Genomic DNA, 25893 nt, shown 5'->3' on the forward strand with positions numbered 1-25893 from the left:
AACGGCGCCAAAAACTTGGTGTATGAAATTGCAATCACACTTTTGCAATCCCGCACAACTAACCAGCAGTGCACTGGGTCGTCCAAGTAATACCTTACGTGAGTAAGGGTCGATCCCACGGAGATTGTTTGCTTGAAGCAAGCTATGGTTATCTTGTAAATCTTAGTCAGGATATCAGAAATTATCAGGATTGATTGTGAAAGCAGAATAATACCATGAGGAAATAGTATAGACCACCGATTTCCACCGTTTCCAGAGCTCCTCCATCCCTCAGTGGACAATCCTTCAAAGCATACCCTGCACGGCACGGCTCCATCTGTCGGTTCTCAATCAGGCCGGAATAAAATCCAGTGATTCTTTTGCGTCTGTCACTAACACCCCGCTTCAGGATTTGAAGCCGTCCAGTCATTCAATCATTGAATCCTACTCAGAAACCAGACAAGGTTTAGACCTTCCGGATTCTCTTGAATGCCTCCATCAGTTCTAGCTTATACCACGAAGATTCCGGTCAAAGAATCCAAGAGATATCTACTTAATCTAAGATAGAACGGAGGTGGTTGTCAGGCACACGTTCATAGCTGAGAATGATGATGATTGTCACGGATCATCACATTCATCCGGTTTAAGAACAAGTAATATCTTAGAATGGAAGCAAGCATGATTGAATAAGAAACAGTAGTAATTGCATTAATCCATGAAGACACAGCAGAGCTTCTCACCCCAACCATGGGGTTTAGAGACTCATGCTGTGGAAGGTACACAAAGAAACGTGTAAAGTGTCATGAGGTACAGATACAATGTCAAAAGATCCTATTAATAGTAAACTAGTAACCTAGGGTATACAGAAATGAGTAAATGACGTAAAAATCCACTTCTGGGTCCACTTAGTGTGTGCTTGGGCTGAGTAATGAAGCATTTTTGTGTAGAGACCTTTTCTGGAGTTAAACGCCAGCTTTTATGCCCTTTAACTCCAAGTTTTATGCCAGTTCCAGCGTTAAACGCTGGAAATTCTGAGGCTGATTTGCCACGCCGGTTTGGGCCATCAAATCTTAGGCAAAGTATGGACTATCATATATTGCTGGAAATCCCAGGATGTCTACTTTCAACGCCGTTGAGAGCGCGCCAATTGGGCTTCTGTAGCTCCAGAAATCTACTTCGAGTGCAGGAGGTCAGAATCCAACAGCATCTGCAGTCCTTTTCAGTCTCTGAATCAGATTTTTGCTCAGGACCCTCAATTTAGCCAGAAAATACCTGAAATCACAGAAAACACACAAACTTGTAGTAAAGTCCAGAAAAGTGAATTTAGCTAAAACTAATAAAAATATACAAAAAACTACATCATACTAAAAACATACTAAAAATAATGCCAAAAAGCGTATAAATTATCCGCTCATCATGGACCCCACAGGATCCCCACCTACTATATTCCCACCTTACCTCCTAATCCTATTTTTGTGATGACTATTCCCCATGTCACACTTCCCAACACTCTTCACCAATCACCTCAATTCCTCTTCCCAATCACCCCCTTCACTATTCACATCCATCCACTCTTCCCCATAAACCCCACCTACCTTCAAAATCAAAACCATTTTCCCACCATTCCCACCCTAAATGGCCGAATACACACAACCCCCTCTTCTTCCCTTGGCCGAACCTACATCTCTCCTCTCTACCATATTCTCTTCTTCTTCTTCTTCTTCTTCTTCTTCTTCTTTCTTCTTCTTTCTTCTTCTTCTTCTTCTTCTTCTTCTTTCTTCTTCTTCTTCTTCTTCTTCTTTCTTCTTCTTCTTCTTTCTTTCTTCTATTGCTCGAGGACGAGCATATTTTAAGTTTGGTGTGGTCAAAGCAAATCTTTTTTGTTTTCCACTACCATCAATGGCACCTAAGGCCGGAGAATCCTTTAGAAAAGGAAAAGGGAAGACAAAAGCTTCCACCTCCGAGTCATGGGAGATGGAAAGATTCATCTCCAAAAGCCATCAAGACCACTTCTATGATGTTGTGGCAAAGAAGAAGGTGATCCCTGAGGTCCCTTTCAAGCTCAAGAAAAATGAGTATCCGGAGATCGACATGAGATCCGAAGAAGAGGTTGGGAAGTCCTAACAACCCATGCAACAACTCGGAATCTTAATGTTCAAGAGTTCTATGCAATGCATGGATCATAGGAACCATGATCAAAGCATGAACCGAGTCCAAAGAATTATCTCACAATGTTCGGGAAATACTTAGATTTAGTCCGAAAAATGTGAGGTTGGCGTTCCACTTGCCATGATGCAAGGAGATGTACGCCCTACACTAGAAGGGTCAACTTTAATCAAAGTTGGACAAGTCTTACGACATATGTGTGGAAGGAGTTCAATGGAGAAGAGACTCCAAAGGCAAGCCAGTTCAATTAAGAAGACTGGACCTCAAGCCTGTGGCTAGAGGATGGTTGGAGTTCATTCAACGCTCCATCATTCCCACTAGCAACCGATCTGAAGTTACTGTGGATCGGGCCATCATGATTCATAGCATCATGATTGGAGAGGAAGTAGAAGTTCATGAGGTCATCTCCAATGAAATCTACAAATAGCCGACAAGTCCTCCACCATGGCAAGGCTAGCTTTTCCTCACCTTATTTGCCATCTATGTTACTGGTGCACGAAATTGCAATCACACTTCTGCAACCCGCACAACTAACTAGCAAGTGCACTGGGTGTCCAAGTAATACCTTACGTGAGTAAGGGTCGATTCCACGGAGATTGTCGGCTTGAAGCAAGCTATGGTTATCTTGTAAATCTTAGTCAGGATATCAGAAATTATCAGGATTGATTGTGAAAAGCAAAAGAACATGAAATAAGTACTTGTTTTGCAGTGATAGAGAATAGGTTGAGGTTTTGGAGATGCTCCATCTTCTGAATCTCTGCTTTCCTACTGTCTTCTTCTTCAAGCACGCAAAGCTCCTTCCATGGCAAGCTGTATGCAAGGGTTTCACCGTTGTCAATGGCTACCTCCCATCCTCTCAGTGGAAATGTTCAACGCACCCTGTCACGGCACGGCTATCCATCTGTCGGTTCTCAATCAGGCCTGAATAGAATCCAATGATTCTTTTGCGTCTGTCACTAACGCCCCGCCCTCAGAGGTTTGAAGCTCGTCACAGTCATTCAATCATTGAATCCTACTCAGAATACCACAGACAAGGTTTAGACCTTCCGGATTCTCTTGAATGCCGCCATCAGTTCTAGCTTATACCACGAAGATTCCGGTTAAAGAATCCAAGAGATATCTACTTAATCTAAGGTAGAACGGAGGTGGTTGTCAGGCACGCATTCATAGTTGAGAATGATGATGATTGTCACGGATCATCACATTCATCCGATTTAAGAACAAGTGATATCTTAGAACGGAAGCAAGCATGATTGAATGAAAAACAGTAGTAATTGCATTAATCCATCAAGACACAGCAGAGCTCCTCACCCCCAACCATGGGGTTTAGAGACTCATGCCGTGGAAAGTACACAAAGAAACGTGTAAAGTGTCATGAGGTACAGATACATGTCAAAAGATCCTATTAATAGTAAACTAGTAACCTAAGGGATACAGAAATGAGTAAAATGACGTAAAAATCCACTTCTGGGTCCATTTGGTGTGTGCTTGGGCTGGGCAATGAAGCATTTTCGTGTAGAGACCTTTTCTGGAGTTAAACGCCAGCTTTTATGCCAGTTTGGGCGTTTAACTCAAGTTTTATGCCAGTTCCAGCGTTAAACGCTGGAATTTCTGAGGCTGTTTTGCCACGCCGTTTTGGGCCATCAAATCTCGGGCAAAGTATAAACTATTATACATTGCTGGAAAGCCCAGGATGTCTACTTTCCAATGCCATTGAGAGCGCGCCAATTGGGCTTCTGTAGCTCCAGAAAATCTACTTCGAGTGCAGGAAGGTCAGAATCCAACAGCATCTGCAGTCCTTTTCAGTCTCTGAATCAGATTTTTGCTCAGGACCCTCAATTTCAGCCAGAAAATACCTGAAATCACAGAAAAACACACAAACTCATAGTAAAGTCCAGAAAAGTGAATTTTAACTAAAAACTAATAAAATATACTAAAAACTAACTAGATCATACTAAAAACATACTAAAAACAATGCCAAAAAGCGTATAAATTATCCGCTCATCACAACACCAAACTTAAATTGTTGCTTGTCCCCAAGCAACTGAAGATCAAAATAGGATAAAAAGAAGAGAATATACTATAGATTCCAAAATATCAAGGAAACTTAGCTCCAATTAGATGAGCGGGACTAGTAGCTTTTTGCCTCCGAACAGTTTTGGCATCTCACTCTATCCTTTGAAGTTCAGAATGATTGGCATCTATAAGAACTCAGAACTCAGATAATGTTATTGATTCTCCTAGTTAAGTATAATGATTCTTGAACATAGCTAGTGTATGAGTCTTGGCTGTGGCCCAAAGCATTCTGTTTTCCAGTATTACCACCGGATACATACATGCCACAGACACATAATTGGGTGAACCTTTTCAGATTGTGACCCAGCTTTGCTAGAGTCCCCAATTAGAGGTGTCCAGGGTTCTTAAGCACACTCTTTTTGCCTTGGATCACAACTTTATTTCTTGCTTTTTCTTTCTCTTTCTTCCTTTTTTTTTCTCTTTTTTTTTTAGTATCCACTGCTTTTTCTTGCTTCAAGAATCAATTAGATGATTTTTCAGATCCTCAATAACAGTTCTCTTTTTCCTCATTCTTTCAAGAGCCAACAATTTTAACATTCTCAAAACAACAAATTCAAGAGACATATGCACTGTTCAAGCATTCATTCAGAAAACAAAAAGTATTGTCACCACATCAAACTAATTCAACTAGTTTCAAGGATAAATTTCGAAATCCTGTACTTCTTGTTCTTTTGTGATTAAATCATTTTTCATTTAAGAGAGGTGATGGATTCATAGGACATTCATAGCTTTAAGACATGAATTTTAAATTTTATTAATTATGAATTAAAAACAAGGCTCAAAAATAGATATAAGATTAGACTAGAAAATAAAAATAGAAAACAAAAATTTAAATAGGCTCCTAATGATAGAGGTTTTCACAGAGTTAGGACTCAACAACCTTGATTTTGAGAGGTGGATGCTCCCTCAACTTGAGATGAAAGCTTTTGGCGTTTCAACTCTTGGAGTTCACGCCCCTGCTTCTCTTGTTCCTTCAGCAACTTGCAGAGCATGCAGTTCTGATTCTGCTGCTCTTCCTTCAGTTGCTCCATAGTTTCTTGCAACTTGGTGATAGATGCTTCTAGGCTGGCCCAGTAGCCAATTTCAGGGAATTCAGGGAGGAACTCCTGCGCCCTCCTTTTGATAGAATTGTCTTGCATTTGTCCTTCCATTGACTTCTTGGTGATTGGATGTTCAATGGGTATGAATTCATCTACTCCCATCTTTACCCCAGCCTCTTTACAGAGCAAGGAGATCAAGCTTGGGTAAGCCAATTTGGCTTCAGTGGAATTTTTATTTGCAATTGTGTAGATCTCACAAGCAATTACATGATGAACCTCCACTTCTTTTCCAAGCATAATGCAATGAATCATCACTGCTCTCTTGATAGTGACCTCAGAACGGTTGCTAGTGGGCAATATGGAATGCCCAATAAAGTCTAGCCAACCTCTTGCAATTGGTTTGAGGTCTCCCCTCTTGAGTTGGTTTGGGACACCCTTAGAATTGGTTATCCACTTAGTTCCAGGGAGGCATATGTCCTCTAGAACTTGATCCAACCCTTTATCTGCTTTCACCATTCTCCTATTAAAGGATTCAGGATCATCTTGCAGTTGAGGTAATTTGAAGATTTCTCTTCTTTTGTCCAGATGGAAGTACATAACTTTCCCTCTAACCATGGTTCTGTAGGTATGGTAAGCAGTTCCAGTCATTCTCTGCTTATCTGTTAGCCACAGATTTGAGTAGAATTCCTGAACCATGTTCCTTCCAACCTTTATTTCAGGATTGGTTAGAACTTCCCATCCTCTGTTTCGAATTTGCTCTTGGATCCCCAGATACTCATCTTCTTTCAGATCAAATTTTACTTCCGGGATCACTGACCTCAGACCCATTATTTTGTGATAATGGTCTTCATGTTCTTTGGTTAAGAACTTCTCTTGATTCCAAAGATTCTTTGGATTATTCTCTTTCTTTCCTCTTAAATTGGTTTGTTTTCCCTTAGGAGCCATGATCTTGATGAATCTTGGCTTAGTGATCACGGAAAAGCACACCAAACTTAGAGGTTTGCTTGTCCTCAAGCAAAAGAAAGGAAAGAAGAGAGAGAGAGGAAGAGGAAATTCGAATGGTGTGGGGAATAAGGGGGGTCAAACGTGTATTTATAAAGTGGGGGGGAGAGATTTTCGAAAAAAAGAAAAATTTGAAAGGAGATTTGAGAAGATATAGAAAGAAATTGAGAGAAGGGTGAGTTTTTGAACAAAATTTGGGAATGATTTGAGAGATTTGAAGAATGATTTTAAATTTTTGAAAATTTGAAAGTGAATGATGAGAGATTAAAATATGTTTTTGTAGAAAAGTATGGGTAAGAAAAGGAAAGTTTGAAAAAATTTGATTTGAAAACAAAATTGTGGTCCCCCCACCTTTCTGGCGTTAAACGCCCAGAATGGCACCCATTCTGGCGTTTAACGCCCATTTGTTGCCCCTTTTGGGCGTTTAACGCCCAGCCAGGTGCCCTGGCTGGCGTTAAACGCCAGAATTCCTTTATCACTGGGCGTTTTTCTAAACGCCCAGGATGCTGCACACCTGGCGTTAAACGCCCAGAATGGTGCCCATTCTGGCGTTTAACGCCCAAAATGGCACCATTCCTGGCGTTAAACGCCCAGAATGGTACCCATTCTGGCGTTTAACGCCCAAAATGCCCCTTACTGGCGTTTTTTTGCCAGTAAGCTGTTTTTCTCTGCTTTTTGAGCTGAATCCTTCTGTAACTCTGTGAATTCCTTCATTTTTGATACTTGCCTCTGTAAGAACAAATCATATAACCTCCTAATGACTGGGTTGCCTCCCAGCAAGCGCTTCTTTACTGTCTTTAGCTGGACCTTTACTGAGAATCACTCAAGTCTCAATTTAGAGCATTCCTACTCAAAATTGCCTTCAAGATAATGCTTGATTCTCTGTCCATTAACAATGAACTTTTTGTCAGAATCAATATCCTGAAGCTCAACATATCCATATGGTGATACTCCTGTAATCACATACGGACCCCTCCACCGGGATTTCAGTTTTCCTGGAAACAGTCTGAGCCTAGAGTTGAAGAGCAGAACTTTTTGTCCTGGCTCAAAGACTCTGGTTGACAACTTCTTGTCATGCCATTTCTTTGCCTTTTCCTTATAAATTTTTGCATTCTCAAAGGCATTGAGTCTGAACTCCTCTAGCTCATTTAACTGGAGTAATCTTTTTTCACCAGCTAACTGAGCATCCATGTTTAGGAATCTGGTTGCCCAGTAGGCTTTATGTTCCAGTTCCACGGGCAGATGACAGGCCTTCCCATACACCAGTTGGTATGGAGAGGTTCCTATAGGAGTCTTGAATGCTGTTCTGTATGCCCACAGAGCATCATCCAAGCTCTTTGCCCAATCCTTTCTCCGGGCCATCACAGTCATTTCCAAGATTCTTTTTAGCTCTCTGTTAGAGACTTCAGCTTGCCCATTTGTCTGTGGATGATATGGAGTTGCCACTTTGTGGCTAATTCCATATCTAACCATAGCAGAGTATAGCTGTCTATTGCAGAAATGAGTGCCCCCGTCACTGATTAGTACTCTGGGAACACCAAACCTGCTGAAGATGTGTTTCTGGAGGAATTTCAGCACGGTCTTGGTATCATTAGTGGGTGTAGCAATTGCTTCTACCCACTTAGATACATAGTCCACTGCCACCAGAATGTAAGTGTTTGAGTATGATGGTGGGAATGGACCCATGAAGTCAATTCCCCATACATCAAATAATTCTATCTCTAATATCCCTTGTTGAGGCATGGCATATCCGTGAGGCAAGTTGCCAGCTCTTTGGCAACTGTCACAGTTACGCACAAACCCTCGGGAATCTTTATAGAGAGTAGGCCAGTAGAAGCCACATTGGAGGACTTTAGTGGCTGTTCGCTCACTTCCAAAATGTCCTCCATACTGTGATCCATGGCAATGACATAGGATCCTTTGTGCTTCTTCTCTGGGTACACATTTGCGGATCATTCCATCTGCACATCTCTTAAAGAGATATAGTTCATCCCATAGGTAGTACTTGGCATCTGAAATTAATTTCTTTCTTTGCACTCTGCTGTACTCCTGGGGTATGAACCTCACAGCTTTATAGTTTGCAATATCTGCAAACCATGGAGCTTCCTGAATGGCAAAGAGTTGCTCATCTGGGAAGGTCTCAGAGATCTCAGTAGAAGGGAGGGACGCCCCAGCTACTGGTTCTATTCGGGACAGATGATCAGCTACTTGGTTCTCTGTCCCTTTTCTGTCTCTTATTTCTATATCAAACTCTTGCAGAAGCAACACCCATCTTATAAGTCTAGGTTTTGAATCCTGCTTTGTGAGTAAGTATTAAAGAGCAGCATGGTCAGTGTACACAACCACTTTGGATCCCACTAGATAGGATCTAAACTTGTCAATGGCATAGACCACTGCGAGTAACTCTTTTTCTGTGGTTGTGTAATTCTTCTGTGCGTCATTTAGAATACGGCTGGCATAATAAATGACGTGCAGAAGCTTGTTATGCCTCTGTCCCAACACTGCACCAATGGCATGGTCACTGGCATTACACATTAGTTCAAATGGCAATGTCCAATCTGGTGCAGAGATGACTGGTGCTGTGACCAGCTTAGCTTTCAGGGTCTCAAATGCCTACAGACACTGTGTGTCAAACACAAATGGAGTGTCAGCAGCTAGCAGGTTACTCAAAGGTTTTGCAATTTTTGAAAAATCCTTTATGAACCTTCTGTAGAATCCTGCATGCCCCAGAAAGCTTCTGATTGCCTTAACATTGACAGGTGGTGGTAATTTTTCAATTACCTTTACCTTTGCCTTATCCACCTCTATTCCCTTGCTTGAAATTTTGTGCCCAAGGATAATTCCTTCAGTCACCATAAAGTGACATTTCTCCCAGTTTAAAACCAGGTTAGTCTCTTGGCACCTTTTCAGGACAAGTGCTAGGTGATTAAGACAGGAGCTGAATGAGTCTCCATATACTGAGAAGTCATCCATGAAGACTTCCAGAAATTTCTCTACCATATCTGAGAAGATAGAGAGCATGCACCTTTGAAAGGTTGCAGGTGCATTGCACAGACCAAAAGGCATCCTTCTGTAGGCAAACATGCCAGAAGGGCAAGTGAATGCTGTCTTCTCTTGGTCCTGAGGGTCTACTGCAATTTGGTTGTAGCCTGAATAGCCATCCAAAAAGCAGTAATAATCATGACCAGCTAGTCTTTCTAGCATTTGGTCTATGAATGGTAAAGGAAAATGATCCTTTCTGGTGGCTGTATTGAGCCTTCTGTAGTCAATACACATACGCCATCCTGTGACTGTTCTTGTAGGAACCAGTTCATTTTTTTCATTATGAACCACTGTCATGCCTCCCTTTTTGGGGACAACTTGGACAGGGCTCACCCAGGGGCTATCAGAAATAGGATAAATAATCCCAGCCTCTAATAATTTAGTGACCTCTTTCTGCACCACCTCCTTCATGGCTGGATTTAGCCTCCTTTGTGGTTGAACCACTGGTTTGGCATTATCCTCCAACAGGATCTTGTGCATGCATCTAGCTGGGCTAATGCCCTTAAGATCACTTATGGACCACCCAAGAGCTGTCTTGTGTGTCCTTAGCACTTGAATCAGTGCTCCCTCTTCCTGTGGATTTAAAGCAGAGCTTATAATCACTGGAAAAGTGTCACCCTCTCCCAGAAACGCATACTTCAGGGATGGTGGTAGTGGTTTGAGTTCAGGTTTGGGAGGCTTATCCTCCTCCTGAGGAATTTTCGAAAATTCCTTTGTTTCCACTGATTCTTCTTGATCAGGTTGAGCATCTTTGAAGATGTCCTCAAGCTCTGATTCTAGGCTTTCAGTCATATTGATCTCTTCTACCAGAGAGTCAATAATGTCAGCGCCCATGCAGTCATTTGGTGTGTCTGGATGCTGCATAGCTTTTACAGCATTCAACTTGAACTCATCCTCATTGACTCTCAAGGTTACTTCCCCTCTCTGTACATCAATGAGAGTTCGTCCAGTTGCTTGGAAAGGTCTTCCTAAAATGAGAGTTGCACTTTTGTGCTCCTCCATTTCCAGTACCACAAAGTCAGTTGGAAAGGCGAATGGCCCAACCTTGACAATCATATCCTCTATTATGCCTGATGGATATTTAATGGAGCCATCAGCAAGTTGGAGGCATATCCGGGTTGGTTTGACTTCTCCAGTCAACCCAAGCTTTCTGATAGTGGATGCAGGTATTAGATTGATGCTTGCTCCAAGATCACACAGGGCTGTCTTGGTGCAAGCACCTTCTAATGTGCATGGTATCATAAAGCTTCCTGGATCTTGAAGCTTCTCTGGTAAGCTTTTCAGAATGACTGCACTGCATTCTTCAGTGAGAAACACTTTTTCAGTTTCTCTCTAATCCTTCTTATGACTTAAGATTTCTTTCATGAACTTAGCATAAGAAGGTATTTGCTCAAGTGCCTCTGCAAACGGAATCTTTATTTCAAGAGTCCTTAGATAGTCTGCAAAGCGGGCAAATTGCTTATCCTGTTCCGCTTGGCGGAGTTTTTGAGGATAAGGCATCTTGGCTTTATAGTCTTCAACCTTAGATGCTGTAGGTTTATTCCTTACAAAAGTGGTTGAAGAAGCCTTGTTAGAGGGATTACTATCAGCACGCTCAGGTGTCTGATCTTCCCTTGGCGTCTGAACGCCAGGATTGGGTGGAAATTGGGCGTTTAACGCCAACTTTTCCCCCTTTTCTGGCGTTTGAACGCCAGAACTGGGCAAGGAATGGGCGTTTAACGCCAACTTTCCTTCCCTCTCTGGCGTTTGAACGCCAAAAGTATTCCTCTCTGGGCTCTTACTGTCCTCAGAGGGATTTTGAACAGTGGGTTGGTTATCCTCTGTCAATTGTTCCTTATTTGGCCTTTTGCTCTTTTGAGCAGTGTTATTCAGTGTCTTCCCACTCCTCAGTTGAACTGCTTGACATTCCTCTATTATCTGTTTAGATATTTGCTGTTTTGCTTGATTCAACTGCAGTTCTATGTTCCTGTTAGCAACTTTAGTTTCATGGAGCATCTCTTTAAATTCTGCTAACTGTTCTGTCATCAGGAGCAATTGTTGATTAAGCTCAATCATCTGTTCTTGAGGATTTGGATCAGTGACTACTGTCATGACTTCCTCTTTTGGAGAGAACTCATTGCTAGAGTACAAATATTGATTTCTAGCAACAGTGTCTATAAGCTCTTGAGCTTCTTCAATTGTCTTCCTCATGTGTATAGATCCACCAGCTGAGTGGTCTAAAGACATCTGAGCTTTTTTTGTAAGCCCATAGTAGAAGATGTCTAACTGTACCCACTCTGAAAACATTTCAGAGGGGCACTTTCTTAGCATACCTCTATACCTCTCCCAGGCATTTTAAAGGGATTCATTATCCTCTTGTTTAAAGCCTTGGATGTCCAGCCTTAACTGTGTCATCCTCTTTGGAGGGTAAAAGTGATTCAGGAATTTGTCTGATAACTGTTTCCATGTCTTTATGCTTGCTGTAGGTTGGTTATTCAACCACCTCTTAGCTTGATCTTTTACAGCAAATGGAAACAGTAATAGTCTGTAGACATCCTGATCCACCTCTTTATCATGTACTGTGTCAGCAATTTGTAAGAATTGTGCCAGAAACCCAGTAGGCTCTTCCTGTGGAAGACCGGAATACTGGCAATTTTGCTGCACTATGATAATGAGTTGAGGATTTAGCTCAAAGCTGCTTGCTTTGATGGGAGGTGTACAAATGCTACTCCCATATGCAGCTGTAATGGGGTTAGCATATGGCCCCAGAGTCCTTCTGGACTGATCAATTCCACTTAGGTCCATAATGGATAAAGGGAAATGATATGGATTCACAAGCAAAGTATATTTTTTTTTGAATCAAACGAAAAAAAATAAAATAAAATAAAAAAATAAAATAAAAATTCGAAAATTAAAAAGAAAATAAAATCAAAGCAAATTGAGAACTGAATCAATTAGTCAATTAAAAAGATTTTGAAAATAGCAATTAAAAAGATATGATTGAAAAATTTTTATGAAAAAGATTTGATTTTTGAAAAGAGGAAAGAAAAAAACAACAAAATGACACCAAACTTAAAACTTTTAGAAAATCAAACACTAATTTTCGAAAATATTAAGGGAAAAACACAAAGAGGACACCAAACTTAGAATTTTTATGGATCAAAAAGGGACTAGAAACATGCAAATTCGAAAATTAAAAGAAAAAAAAACAAAATCATGCAATTGACACCAAACTTAGAATATGAAACTAGACTCAACTAAAAGACTCTAACCAACAAAAATAAAACAGTCCTAATCTAAGCAACAAGATAAGCCGTCAGTTGTCCAAACTCGAACAATCCCCGGCAACGGCGCCAAAAACTTGGTGCACGAAATTGCAATCACACTTCTGCAACCCCGCACAACTAACCAGCAAGTGCACTGGGTCGTACAAGTAATACCTTACGTGAGTAAGGGTCGATCCCACGGAGATTGTCGGCTTGAAGCAAGCTATGGTTATCTTGTAAATCTTAGTCAGGATATCAGAAATTATCAGGATTGATTGTGAAAAGCAAAAGAACATGAAATAAGTACTTGTTTTGCAGTGATAGAGAATAGGTTGAGGTTTTGGAGATGCTCCATCTTCTGAATCTCTGCTTTCCTACTGTCTTCTTCTTCAAGCACGCAAAGCTCCTTCCATGGCAAGCTGTATGCAAGGGTTTCACCGTTGTCAATGGCTACCTCCCATCCTCTCAGTGGAAATGTTCAACGCACCCTGTCACGGCACGGCTATCCATCTGTCGGTTCTCAATCAGGCCTGAATAGAATCCAATGATTCTTTTGCGTCTGTCACTAACGCCCCGCCCTCAGGAGTTTGAAGCTCGTCACAGTCATTCAATCATTGAATCCTACTCAGAATACCACAGACAAGGTTTAGACCTTCCGGATTCTCTTGAATGCCGCCATCAGTTCTAGCTTATACCACGAAGATTCCGGTTAAAGAATCCAAGAGATATCTACTTAATCTAAGGTAGAACGGAGGTGGTTGTCAGGCACGCGTTCATAGTTGAGAATGATGATGATTGTCATGGATCATCACATTCATCCGATTTAAGAACAAGTGATATCTTAGAACGGAAGCAAGCATGATTGAATGAAAAACAGTAGTAATTGCATTAATCCATCAAGACACAGCAGAGCTCCTCACCCCCAACCATGGGGTTTAGAGACTCATGCCGTGGAAAGTACACAAAGAAATGTGTAAAGTGTCATGAGGTACAGATACAATGTCAAAAGATCCTATTAATAGTAAACTAGTAACCTAAGGTATACAGAAATGAGTAAAATGACGTAAAAATCCACTTCTGGGTCCATTTGGTGTGTGCTTGGGCTGGGCAATGAAGCATTTTCGTGTAGAGACCTTTTCTGGAGTTAAACGCGAGCTTTTATGCCAGTTTGGGCGTTTAACTCCAAGTTTTATGCCAGTTCCAGCGTTAAACGCTGGAATTTCTGAGGCTGTTTTGACACGCCGGTTTGGGCCATCAAATCTCGGGAAAAGTATGGACTATTATACATTGCTGGAAAGCCCAGGATGTCTACTTTCCAATGCCGTTGAGAGCGCGCCAATTGGGTATCTGTAGCTCCAGAAAATCCACTTCAAGTGCAGGGAGGTCAGAATCCAACAGCATCTGCAGTCCTTTTCAGTCTCTGAATCAGATTTTTGCTCAGGACCCTCAATTTTAGCCAGAAAATACCTGAAATCACAGAAAAACACACAAACTCGTAGTAAAGTCCAGAAAAGTGAATTTTAACTAAAAACTAATAAAAATATACTAAAAACTAACTAGATCATACTAAAAATATACTAAAAACAATGCCAAAAAGCGTATAAATTATCCGCTCATCAGTTACTCAGCTGGAGTTATCATAGAGGGAGACATCCCCATTGAAGAGGATAAGCCCATCACCAAGAAGAGGATGGAGCAAGCAAGAGAGATCCCTCACGTTTCTCAAGAGATGCATGAGGAAGCTCATCATCAAGAAATCCCTAAGATGCCTCAAGGGATGCACTTTCCTCCTAACAACTATTGGGAGCAACTCAACACCTCCTTAGAAGATTTGAGCCACAATGTGGAACAATTAAGGGTGGAACATCATGAGCACTCCATCATTCTCCATGAAATAAGAGAAGATCAAAGAGCAATGAGGGAGGAGCAACAAAGGCAAGGAAGGGACATAGAAGAGCTTAAGGAAATTGTTGGTCCTTCAAGAAAAAGACACCACTATGGTGGATTCATTCCTTGTTCTTATTTCTTTCTGCTTTTCGGTTTTGAATGTTATGTTTATCTATGTTTTGTGTCTTTATTTCATGATCATTAGTATAAAGTAACTATGTCTTAAAGCTATGAATAAATTCCATTAATCCTTCACCTCTCTTAAATGAAAAATGTTTTAATTCAAAAGAACAAGAAGTACATGAATTTCGAAATTATCCTTGAATTTAATTTAATTTTATTGATGTGGTGACAACACTTTTTGTTTTCTGAATGAATGATTGAACAGTGCATATGTCTTTTGATATTGTTGTTTATGAATGTTAAAACTGTTGGCTCTTGAAAGAATGATGAACAAAGAGAAATGTTATTGATAATCTGAAAAATCATGAAATTGATTCTTGAAGCAAGAAAAAAGCAGTGAAAAAGAAGAAGCTTGCGAAAAAAAAAGAGAAGAAAGTGGCAAAAAAAGATAGAAAGAAAAAAAAGAAAAAGCAAGCAGAAAAAGCCAATAGACCTTAAAACCAAAAGGCAAGGGTAAAAAGGATCCAAGGCTTTGAGCATCAATGGATAGGAGGGCCTAAGGAAATTAAATCCAGGTCTAAGCGGCTAAATCAAGCTGTCCCTAACCATGTGCTTGTGTCATGAAGGTCCAAGTGAAAAGCTTGAGACTGAGTGGTTAAAGTCGTGATCCAAAGCAAAAAGAGTGTGCTTAAGAGCTCTGGACACCTCTAACTGGGGACTCTAGCAAAGCTGAGTCACAATCTGAAAAGGTTCACCCAGTCATGTGTCTGTGGCATTTATGTAGCCGGTGGTAATACTGGAAAACAAAATGCTTAGGGCCACGGCCAAGACTCATAAATAGCTGTGTTTAAGAATCAACATGCTTAACTAGGAAAGTCAATAATACTATTTGAACTCTGAGTTCCTAGAGACGCCAATCACTCTAAACTTCAAGGGAAAAAGTGAGATGCCAAAACTGTTCAGAAGCAAAAAGCTACAAGTCCCGCTCATCTAATTATAATTAAATATTCATTGATATTCTGGAATTTATAGTATATTCTCTTTTTTTTATCCTAATTGATTTTCAGTTGCTTGGGGACAAGCAACAATTTAAGTTTGGTGTTGTGATGAGCGGATAATTTATACGCTTTTTGGTATTGTTTTTAGGTAGTTTTTAGTAAGTTCAAGCTACGTTTAGGGATGTTTTCATTAGTTTTTATGTTAAATTCACATTTCTGGACTTTACTATGAGTTTGTGTGTTTTTCTATGATTTCAGGTAATTTCTGGCTGAAATTGAGGGACTTGAGCAAAACTCTGAAAAAGGCTGACAAAAGGACTGCTGATGCTGTTGGAATCTGACCTCCCTGCACTCGAAATAGATTTTCTAGAGCTACAGAACTCCAAATGGCGCGCTCTCAACGGCGTTGGAAAGTAGACATCCAGAGCTTTCCAGGAATATATAATAGTTCATACTTTATTCGGAAATTGACGACGTAACTTGGCGTTGAACGCCAAGTACATGCTGCTGTCTGGAGTTAAACGCCAGAAACACGTCATGATCCGGAGTTGAACGCCCAAAACACGTTATAACTTGGCGTTCAACTCCAAGAAAAGCCTCAGCTCGTGGATAGATCAAGCTCAGCCCAAACATACACCAAGTGGGCCCCGGAAGTGAATTTATGCATCAATTACTTACTCATGTAAACCCTAGTAGCTAGTTTAGTATAAATAAGACTTTTTACTAGTGTATTAGTCGTCTTTTGACCACGTTACATCTTTGGTCTCAGTTTTGTATTATTCTTCATCTTAAGAGGCTATTGATCACGTTTTAGGGGGCTGGCCATTCGGCCATGCCTGAACCTTTTACTTATGTATTTTCAACAGTGGAGTTTCTGCACACCATAGGTTAAGGGTGTGGAGCTCTGCTGTACCTCAAGTTTCAATACAATTATTATTACTTTCTATTTGATTCTCTTCTATCCTTATTCCAAGATATACGTTACACTTAACTTTGATGAATGTGATGATCCGTGACACTCATCATCATTCTCACCTATGAACGTGCGTGACTAACAACCACTTCCGTTCTACTCTAGGCCGGGCGCATATCTCTTAGATTCCCCAACAGAATCTTAGTGGTATAAGCTAGATAGATGGCGGCATTCATGAGGATCCGGAAAGTTTAAACCTTGTCTATGGTATTCCGAGTAGGATTCTGGGATTGAATGACTGTGACGAGCTTCAAACTCCTGAAGGCTGGGCGTGATGACAAGCGCAAAAGAATCAAGGGATTCTATTCCAACCTGATTGAGAACCGACAGATGATTAGCCGTGCTGTGACAGAGCATAGGAACGTTTTCACTGAGAGGATGGGATGTAGCCATTGAAAACGGTGATGCCCTACATGCAGCTTGCCATGGAAAAGAGTAGGAAGGATTGGATGAATGTAATAAGAAAATAGAGATACGAGAGGAGCACAGCATCTTCACACACTTATCTGAAATTCCCACTATTGCTTTACATAAGTATTTCTATCCCTTTTTATTTTCTATTTATTTATTAATTTTCGAGCTCACCATAAACCAATTTAATCTGCTTAACTGAGATTTACAAGGTGACCATAGCTTGCTTCATACCAACAATCTCTGTGGGATCGACCCTTACTCACGTAAGGTATTACTTGGATGACCCAGTACACTTGCTGGTTAAGTTGAACGGAGTTGTGGAAAGAAAAAGCTTCTCTAACAGTGCCTGGAACTCTTGTATCACAATTTCGTCCACCAGTGTGCCCAAAATCCCTTTTTCAACTGTTTCTTCTCCTACAAGCAATCAAAATAACCAATGAAAGTATCACAAAATTCACAAAGCTTAAAATTCATTTAAAATTAATTAATTTTAGCTCAAACTTCATGATTTTGTGTCAATTAGAGGGTGGTTGATTGATTTAAGGAAACCATGCAATTCCACTCCAAATTGCCTACTTGTAATGCAAGAAAGTGCATAAAAACTAACGAAACAAGTGAAATTAGCTTGGAAAACAAGCATATGATGACTTGTTATCAACTACCTTGTGTTTAAGGCCCAAGGTTATCCTTCTGCAAACATGGAAAGGAAGCATGAAAATCTTCTCTCAAATACAGAGTCAAACAAAGCCCCCACAGTCAAACTCTAAGTTTGGTGTTGGGAGGCAAACTCTAAGTTTGGTGTTGAGAAACCCCCACATTCAAACTCTAAGTTTGGTGTTGGGAGGTCCCAACAATGCTCTGAAAATCTGGGAAGCTCCATGAGAGCTCACTATCAAGCTATTGACATTAAAGAAGCACTTATTAGGAGGCAACCCAATTTTTATTTATCTATATTTTTATTGTTCTTTTATGTTTTGTTAGATTCATGATCATGTGGAGTCACAAAACAAATACTAAAATTAAAAACAGAATCAAAAATAGCAAAGAAAATAGCACACCCTGGAGGGAGAGCTTACTGGCGTTTAAACGCCAGTAAGGAGCATCTGGCTGGCGTTCAATGCCAGAACAGAGCATGAAGCTGGCGTTGAATGCCAGAATGAAGCAGCAGTCTGGCATTTAAATGCCAGGATTGCACCCTGAGGAAAGCTGGCGTTAAACGCCAAAACAGAGCATGAATCTGGCGTTGAACACCAGAAACAAGCAGCAGTCTGGCGTTTAAATGCTAGGATAGCACCCTGAGGAAAGCTGGCGTTAAACACCAGAACAGAGCATGAAACTAGCGTTTAACGCCAAGAACAAGCATGGAAGTGGCGTTCAACGCCAGAAACATGCTGCAGATTGGCGTTGAACGCCCAAAACAAGCATGGAAGTGGCGTTTAACGCCAGAAACATGCTGCAGTCTGGCGTTAAACACCAGGATTGCATGTAGAGGGCGTTTTACACACCTAATTGGTGCAGGGATGATAAATCCTTGACACCTCAGGATCTGTGGACCCCACAAGATCACCTCAAGATCTGTGGACCCCACAGGATCCCCACCTACCTCAACTCACCTTCTCTCTTCTTCACACAATGCAAAAACACTCTTCCCCAAACATTACTCACCAATCACCTCAATCCCTCCTCCCAATTACCCCTTCACCACTCACATCCATCCTCTATTCCCCATAAACCCCACCTACCTTCAAATTCAAAATCTCTTTCCCACCCAAACCCACCCTAAGTGGCCGAACCAATATCATCTCTCTCCACTATATAAACCCCTCCATCCTTCTTCATTTTCACACAACACTACCCTCTCTTCTTCCCCTTGGCCGAATCCACATCTTTTTCCCTCTCCTCCATATTTTCTTCTTCTTCTTCTATTCTTTCTTCTCTTACTCGAGGACGAGCAATATTCTAAGTTTGGTGTGGTAAAAGCATAGCTTTTTTGTTTTTCCATAACCATTTATGGCACCTAAGGCTGGAGAAACCTCTAGGAAGAGGAAAAGGAAGACAAAAGCTTCTACCTCCGAGTCATGGAAGATGGAGAGATTCATCTCAAAAGCTCATCAAGACCACTTCTATGAAGTTGTGGCCAAGAAGAAGGTGATCCCCGAGGTCCCTTTCATGCTAAAAAAAAATGAGTATCCAGAGATCAGACCTGAGATCCAAAGAAGAGGTTGGGAAGTTCTGACCAACCCCATTCAACAAGTCGGAATCTTAATGGTTCAAGAGTTCTATGGCAATGCATGGATAACTAGGAACCATGATCAAAGTATGAACCTGAATCCAAAGAATTATCTTACAATGGTTCGGCAGAAATGCTTAGATTTCAGTCCGAAAAATGTAAGGTTGGCGTTCAACTTGCCTATAATGCAAGAACACGCATGCCCCTACATTAGAAGGGTCAACTTTGATCAAAGGTTGGACCAAGTCCTCATGGACATATGTGTGGAAGGAGCTCAATGGAAAAGATAAAGGCAAGCCGGTTCAATTAAAAAGACTAGACCTTAAGCCTGTGGCTAGAGGATGGTTGGAGTTCATCCAACGCTCCATCATCCCCACTAGCAACCGATCCGAAGTAACTATGGATTGGGCCATCATGATCCATAGCATCATGATTAGAGAGGAAGTAGAAGTTCATGAAGTCATCTCTCTAGAACTCTACAAGGTAGCCAAAAAGCCCTCCACCTTGGCAAGGCTAGCTTTTCCTCATCTCATTTGCCATCTATGCAACCTAGCTGGAGTTGTCATAGAAGGAGACATTCTCATTGAAGAGGACAAGCCCATCACCAAGAAGAGGATGGAGCAAACAAGAGAGCCTATTCATGGATCTCAAGAGACACATGAGGAACCTCATCATCAAGGAATCCTTGAGATGCCTCAAGGGATGCATTTTCCTCCAAACAACTATTGGAAACAACTCAACACTTCTCTAGAAGACTTGAGTTATAACATGGACCAACTAAGGGTGGAGCATCAAGAGCACTCCATCATTCTCCATGAGATTAGAGAAGATCAAAGAGCAATGAGGAAGGAGCAACAAAGGCAAGGAAGAGACATAGAGGAGCTCAAGGACATCATTGGTCCTTCAAGAAGAGGATGCCACCATCACTAAGGTGGACTCATTCCTTAACTTCCTTGTTCCTATTTTTTTGTTTTCGAGTTTTATGCTATATGTTTGTCTATGTTTGTGTCTTTACTACATGATCATTAGTATTTAGTAACTATGTCTTAAGGCTATGAATAATTCCATGAATCCTTCACCTTTCTTAAATGAAAAATGTTTTAATACAAAAGAACAAGAAGTACATGAGTTTCGAATTCATCTTTGAAATTAGTTTAATTATATTGATGTGGTGATAATACTTTTGGTTTTCTGAATGAATGCTTGAACAGTGCATATTTTTGATCTTGTTGTTTATGACTGTTAAAATTGTTGGCTCTTGAAAGAATGAACCAAGAGAAATATTACTGATAATCTAAAAAATCATAAATTTGATTATTGAAGTAAGAAAAAGCAGTGAATAGCAAAAGTGGCAAAAAAAAGAAAGAAAAAGAAAAAGCAAGCAAAAAAAGCCAATAGCCCTTAAAACCAAAAGGCAAGGGTAAAAAGGATCCAAGGCTTTGAGCATCAATAGATAGGAGGGCCCAAGGAAATAAAATCCAGACCTAAGCGGCTAAATCAAGTTGTCCCTAACCATGTGCTTGTGGCATGCAGGTTCAAGTGAAAAACTTGAGACTGAGTGGTTAAAGTCGTGATCCAAAGCAAAAGGGTGTGCTTAAGAGCTCTGGACACCTCTAACTGGGGACTTTAGCAAAGCTGAGTCACAATCTGAAAAGGTTCACCCAGTCATGTGTCTGTGGCATTTATGTATCCGGTGGTAATACTGGAAAATAAAAAGCTTAGGGCCACGGCCAAGACTCATAAAAGTAGCTGTGTTCAAGAATCAACATACTTAACTAGGAGAATCAATAACACTATCTGAAATTCTAAGTTCCTATAGATGCCAATCATTCTAAACTCCAAAGGAAAAAATGAGATGCTAAAACTGTTCAGAAGCAAAAAGCTACAAATTCCGCTCATCTGATTAGAACTAATATTCATTGATATTTTGAGATTTATAGTATATTATCTTCTTTTTACCCTATTTGATTTTCAGTTGCTTGGGGACAAGCAACAAATTTAAGTTTGGTGTTGTGATGAGCGAATAATTTATACTCTTTTTGGCATTGTTTTTAGGTAGTTTTTAGTAGGATCTAGCTACTTTTAGGATGTTTTCATTAGTTTTTATGCAAAATTCACATTTCTAGACTTTACTATGATTTTGTGTGTTTTTTGTAATTTCAGGTATTTTCTGGCTAAAATTGAGGGACCTGATCAAAAATCTGATTTAGGCTGAAAAAGGACTGCTGATGTTGTTGGATTCTGACCTCCCTGCACTCGAAATGGATTTTCTGGAGCTACAAAACTTCAAATGGCGCGCTCTCAACGGCATTGGAAAGTAGACATCCAGAGCTTTCCAGAAATATATAATATTCTATACTTTGTTCGAGTTTAGATGATGCAAACTGGCGTTCATTGCCAGTTCCATGCTGCATTCTGGAGTAAAACGCCAGAAACACGTCACAAACCAGAGTTAAACACTAAAAACACGTTACAACTTGGCATTTAACTCCAGAAGAAGCCTCTGCACGTGTAAAGCTCAAGCTCAGCCCAAGCACACACCAAAGTGGGCCCCGGAAGTAGATTTCTACATTTAGACTTATTTCTGTAAACCCTAGTAACTAGTCTAGTATAAATAGGACATTTTACTATTGTATTAGACATCTTTGGTCTCAGTTTTAATCTATTGTTCATCTTAGGAGACTATTGATCATGTTCATGGGGGCTGGCCATTCAGCCATTCCTGGACCATCACTTATGTATTTTCAACGGTGGAGTTTCTACAGACCATAGATTAAGTTGTGGAGCTTTGCTGTACCTCGAGTTTTAATGCAAAGTACTACTATTTTCTATTCAATTCAGCTTATTCTTATTCTAAGATATTACTCGTACTTCAACCTGACGGAAGTGATGATCCGTGACACTCATCATCATCCATCCTTATGAATGCGTGCCTGACAACTACTTCCGTTCTACAAGCGAAAGCTAGAGTGAGTATCTCTTGGATTTTTGATGCATGATGCATGGTTGCCCTCGCCTAACAACCGAGCCTTCTATTCCGTGAGATCAGAGTCTTCGTGGTATAAGCTAGAATCCATTGGCAGCATTCATGAGAATTCAGAAAGTCTAAACCTTGTCTGTGGTATTCCGAGTAGGATTCAGGGATTGAATGACTGTGACGAGCTTCAAACTTGTGATTATTGGGCGTAGTGACAGATGCAAAAGGATCAATGGATCCTATTCCGACATGATCGAGAACCAATAGCTAATTAGCCATGCGGGAAACCGTAGAAGACCATTTTCACTGAGAGGATGGGAAGTAGCCATTGACAACGGTGACACCCTACATACAGCTTGCCATGGAAAGGGGTATGAAGGATTGAAGGAAGGTAGTAGGAAAGCAGAGATTCAACAGGGACAAAGCATCTCCATACACTTAACTGAAATTCCCACCAATGATTTACAAAAGTATCTCTATCTTTATTTTATGCTTTATTTATTATTAATTTTGAAAACCATCATAATCATTTGAATCAGCCTAACTAAGATTTACAAGATGACCATAGCTTGTTCATACCAACAATCTCCATGGGATCGACCCTTACTAACGTAAGGTTTATTACTTGGATGACCCAGTGCACTTGCTGGTTTGTTGTGCGGAGTTGTGACAAAGTGTGATTCACGTCTAAGAGCGCTACCAAGTTTTTGGCGCCATTGTTGATGATCACAATTTCTTGCACCAAAGTCCATGAAACTTGCAATTCTGCTACATTAGAGAAACTAATTGAGGCTTAAGCTCAAATTTGTTTGCTCCAATGGCAGGAATTGAGATGCTTCTTCCATAGAAGTTGGAAGTTGGTGCAGTATAGTCACCAAGCATCTTCATTGCATCTCTAGCAATTTTGTTGGGTTCGGCTGCCATGTTTGCTTCTTTTTCAAAATTCTCTGTAAAGCCCTCTCCAGAGTGTTGTGCTTTAGCTTCTCTTAGCTTTTTCCTCAGAGTCCTTTGGTGGACGAAATTGTGATCACATCAATGTAGTATTCTTTGTTGTTGTATGGAATCATTATTGTGGCTCTTGGCTATGTGTGGACACAACTCCGTTCAACTTAACCAGCAAGTGTACTGGGTCATCCAAGTAATACCTTACGTGAGTAAGGGTCGATCCCACAGAGATTGTTGGTATGAAGCAAGCTATGGTCACCTTGTAAATCTCAGTTAGGCAGATTAAATTGGTTTATGATGAGTTCGAAAACTAATAATAAAAGAAAATAAAAGGGATAGAAATACTTATGTAAATCAATAGTGGAAATTTCAGATAAGCGTGTGAAGATGCTGTGCTCCTCTCGTATCTCTATTTTCTTATTACATTCATCCAATCCTTCCTACTCCTTTCCATGGCAAGCTGTATGTAGGGCATCACCGTTGTCAATGGCTACATCCCATCCTCTCAGTGAAAACGTTCCTATGCTCTGTCACAGCACGGCTAATCATCTGTCGGTTCTCAATCAGGTTGGAATAGAATCCCTTGATTCTTTTGCGTTTGTCATCACGCCCAGCCTTCAGAAGTTTGAAGCTCGTCACAGTCATTCAATCCCAGAATCCTACTCGGAATACCATAGACAAGGTTTAGACTTTCCGGATCCTCATGAATGCCGCCATCTATCTAGCTTATACCACGAAGATTCTGTTGGGGAATCTAAGAGATATGCGTCCGGCCTAAGGTAGAACGGAAGTGGTTGTCAATCACACGCGTTCATAGGTGAGAATGATGATGAGTGTCACGGATCATCACATTCATCAAAGTTAATTGTAACGTATATCTTGGAATAAGAATAGAAGAGAATTGAATAAAAAGTAATAGTGATTGTATTGAAACTTGAGGTACAGCAGAGCTCCACACCCTTAATCTATGGTGTGCAGAAACTCCACTGTTGAAAATACATAAGTAAAAGGTTCAGGCATGGCCGAATGGCCAGCCCCCTTGAGTGATCAAGAGACTGAATAATCAAAGGCTAAACAGTCAAGAGATTAAACTGTCAAAAGATGTCTAATACAATAGTAACTTATCCTATTTATACTAGACTAGCTACTAGGGTTTACATGAGTAAGTAATTGATGCATAAATCCACTTCCGGGGCCCACTTGGTGTATGCTTGGGCTGAGCTTGATCTATCCACGAGCTGAGGCTTTTCTTGGAGTTGAATTCCAAGTTATGACGTGTTTTGGGCGTTCAACTCCGGATCATGACGTTTTTCTAGCGTTTAACTCCAGACAGCAGCATGTACTTGGCGTTCAACGCCATGTTACGTCATCAATTTCCAAATAAAGTATAAACTATTATATATTGTTGGAAAGCTCTGAATGTCTACTTTCCAACGCTGTTAAGAGCGCGCCATTTGAAGTTCTGAAGCTCCAGAAAATCCATTTCGAGTGCAGGAAGGTCAGATTCCAACAACATCAGCAGTCCTTTTGTCAGCCTTTTTCAGAGTTTTGCTCAAGTCCCTCAATTTCAGCCAGAATTTACCTGAAATCACAGAAAAACACACAAACTCATAGTAAAGTCCAGAAATGTGAATTTAACATAAAAACGAATGAAAACATCCCTAAAAGTAGCTCAAACTTACTAAAAACTACCTAAAAACAATGCCAAAAAGCGTATAAATTATCCGCTCATCACAACACCAAACTTAAATTGTTGCTTGTCCCCAAGCAACTGAAAATCAAATAGGATAAAAAGAAGAGAATATACTGTAAATTCCAGAATATCAATGAATATTAATATAATTAGATGAGCGGGACTTGTAGCTTTTTGCTTCTGAACAGTTTTGGCATCCCACTTTTTCCTTTGAAGTTCAGAGTGATTGGCGTCTCTGGGAACTTAGAATTTTGGATAGTGTTATTGACTTTCCTAGTTAAGCATGTTGATTCTTGAACACAACTACTTATGAGTCTTGGCCGTGGCCCTAAGCACTTTGTTTTCCAGTATTACCACCGGATACATAAATGCCACAGACACATAACTGGGTGAACCTTTTCAGATTGTGACTTAGCTTTGCTAAAGTCCCCAGTTAGTGGTGTCCAGAGCTCTTAAGCACACTCTTTTGCTTTGGATCACGACTTTAACCACTCAGTCTCAAGCTTTTTACTTGGACCTTCATGACACAAGCACATGGTTAGGGACAGCTTGATTTAGCCGCTTAGGCCTTGATTTAATTTCCTTGGGCCCTCCTATCCATTGATGCTCAAAGCCTTGGATCCTTTTTACCTTTGACTTTTGGTTTTAAGGGCTATTGGCTTTTTCTGCTTGCTTTTTCTTTTTCTTTCTATTTATTTATTTTTTTTCGCCAGCTTTCTTTTTCACTGCTTTTTCTTGCTTCAAGAATCAATTTCATGATTTTTTCAGATCATCAATAACATTTCTCTTTGTTCATCATTCTTTCAAGAGCCAACAATTTTAACACTCATAAACAACAATATCAAAAGACATATGCACTGTTCAATCATTCATTCAGAAAACAAAAAGTATTGTCACCACATCAATATAATTAAATTAAATTCAATGATAAATTCGAAATTCATGTACTTCTTGTTCTTTTGAATTAAAACATTTTTCATTTAAGAGAGGTGAAGGATTAATGGAATTATTCATAGCTTTAAGGCATGGTTACATACTAATGATCATGAAGTAAAGACACAAAACATAGATAAACACAATATTAAAAACCGAAAACAGAAAGA

This window comes from Arachis hypogaea, chromosome 7, assembly GCF_003086295.3.
Source record: "Arachis hypogaea cultivar Tifrunner chromosome 7, arahy.Tifrunner.gnm2.J5K5, whole genome shotgun sequence".
Taxonomy (NCBI): Eukaryota; Viridiplantae; Streptophyta; class Magnoliopsida; order Fabales; family Fabaceae; genus Arachis; species Arachis hypogaea.